The sequence below is a fragment of the Apis dorsata genome, unplaced genomic scaffold, assembly GCF_000469605.1.
Source record: "Apis dorsata unplaced genomic scaffold, Apis dorsata 1.3 scaffold_162, whole genome shotgun sequence".
NCBI classification, from domain to species: domain Eukaryota; kingdom Metazoa; phylum Arthropoda; class Insecta; order Hymenoptera; family Apidae; genus Apis; species Apis dorsata.
In genome coordinates this window covers 686,897-689,277 of record NW_006263451.1, presented here as the reverse complement: position 1 = coordinate 689,277, position 2,381 = coordinate 686,897, and the positions used below count along the sequence as shown (strand labels likewise).

The following is a 2,381-nucleotide window of genomic DNA, read 5'->3' as shown; positions in this document are numbered from 1 at the left end:
TATATATATATATATTCCTTTTGAAGCATAAATTTATTGGAATCATAAACGATAATTATTTTCCATTATCAAAAATGTTGTATAGAAAATATATGTATTAATTTTCCTAATTTTCCTAACAAAGTGGCAAATTATACATTTTTATATAATTATCAACTCCGAGTCAAAATTTTTTTCAATTTTTGCAAATTGAAGATCTTCCATTCACATTCTAAAAATTCCTCAAAGACGGTTCTTGAAATTTCTCATGTGTTACTCAACAACAACGAGTAACTCGTTATCGAAACAGCACATCCACATTCGAAGAGTTCGCGTACTCCTTTCTTGTAACAAACATTCCTGAAGGAATGTTCTGTTTCTACGATTACCCTTCTAGTTTATGAGCAAGTTACGCTTGAAAATGGTCCGCGTGGCTTTTTCCCCTCCTCTTTTTTGAATGCCTCAAGAGAAGTTGGCGATAGTCGGACGAGTGTGGATAAGGTTTATCGTGGTGTACGGCCGTGTACGGTTGGAAACACGGCGGTTACTCGCGCGCGAGTAACGCGCTGTTACTCACTCCCCTCGTAAAGTATACAGATAACGGGTAACTTTAGTCGCGGCTACAGAGGTGATTTAAATGGCCACTTTGCCTAATTGCGTTATGTTTACGAGCCACGGAAATCGTAGGCCGGCCTGATAGCAGTGTCGCGGAAGCAAGAAAACGCAATGCATGCACTTCTTGGAGACATTTTATAATGCTGCAGTACTGATGGCCGCAGATTTTGGTATTTTTTTTTTTTCTTTCGAAGAGGAAGTCTTGCTGTGATGTGTTTTTTTAAGATAATGTTGCGTTGCTTTATCTGTGAAGAAATTTTGTTGTATTTTTAAAAGAAGCTCAGGATATATAAACTTTGGTGATATGCTACATTGTTGATGATTGCAAATTTTGATATTTTTTTTACTTTTGAAGAGAAAGTATTATTGTAATTTTTCAAGATAAAAAACTATTTTTGTTTATGAATATTTTTTTAAATTATAAACAATTTTCAATAACTATTTCAATAATTATCTTATTTTCATTTAAATATTGAAAAATAATTAACCTGATTGATTTCCATTTTTATTATTATTTACGTCATTATTTGCTCAAGGCTGATTTAAACGAACACTGTGGCATGTGTTCATGGGAATATATTTTAATTATCATTTCTATCCTTGTTTCAATCTCGTTGAAGAGATATATCGAAAGGCGTGTAGGCAAAAGAGGCAGGTGCCGCTTCTTGAATTTTAAAATGGTCTATTGACTCTCGATCTGCTCCAACCTGTTATTTTAAAAAAGATAATAGATATTAATTCGATTTAGTTTTCAAGTATATTATTTAATTTTTTAATGAATCAATATATCGTAGTGAATGAATCATTTCACTGTGTATTGTAATTTTATTGTATTTCAATATAAGCAACAAAATTATTAAATATAGTAATCATTGCAACCATATTTGTATATTTGAATTTTTATTCAAAAATTATCAATCTTTCTTTTTTTTCTTATTAGCATTAAATAATATATAACAAATAAATTTATTCAAATTTATTAAAATATTATTACATAAATTATATATATATAAATTTTTAAAAAAAACTTTTACAATACAAACAATTTAAACAAGATTAAAAATTTCATACAAATATGCAATGATCATTCAAAATGGCGGTATCGAAATGATAAGATTTGAGAATAAGAAATTGAAAGATCGGTAAAGAGGTGGAAAGAAAAGAAAAAGAAAAAAACGAAAAAGAAATGATAATTATAAAGGTTCAGAGGGCTGTAAGGGCAGCTGTGCTTACTCTCACCTGGCTCTTTCTCTGCACCATCGGCGACATCGCAGTCCGGAAGATACGGTGAAGAACCAATAACTCGAAGCTTGTTCCAAGAGATACCCGAAGAACACACAAATACTTAACGATGAGATAATTTTCTCAGGTTATTGTTTGTGTTTTTTTATCATAGCCATAGTTCGTTCATGTATATCTTTGATAAGGGAAACATTCACTCTAGTCACTTTTTTGTAAAACACTTTTTTTTAGACAATACAATTATTTTTTTCTATTGTCTACAATAATAATATTTTTTCCTTTCGTTGAATTCATAACTGAAAATTCATAAACGAAATTCTTTATAAAAAGTCTATCATTTCAAATTATATAAAGATCAGGAAATTCTTTTTTTCTAGTTATTTATAGTTTTCTATGTGGCGTCTACCGAATGTCGACGTTAACAACATGGTCATATAAATCATTGGTTTTTCAGAATTTATCGGTATATACGACAGACGGGTCTGATGCATTTATCGCCTAATTAATCGGATTATCCGAATGACATGCGCCGCCATTTTAGTAGC

General features: G+C 30.7%; 1 long non-coding RNA gene across 1 annotated transcript; it reads right to left on the bottom strand.

Moving 5' to 3' along the window:
* Nucleotides 1-673: 673 nt before the first annotated feature.
* Nucleotides 674-2,071, bottom strand: LOC102672704. Its single transcript, XR_421452.2, has 3 exons — nucleotides 1,834-2,071; nucleotides 1,083-1,301; nucleotides 674-839 (listed from the first exon to the last, which is right to left on the bottom strand). It is a non-coding gene; the product is annotated as an uncharacterized LOC102672704 (long non-coding RNA).
* Nucleotides 2,072-2,381: the final 310 nt, after the last annotated feature.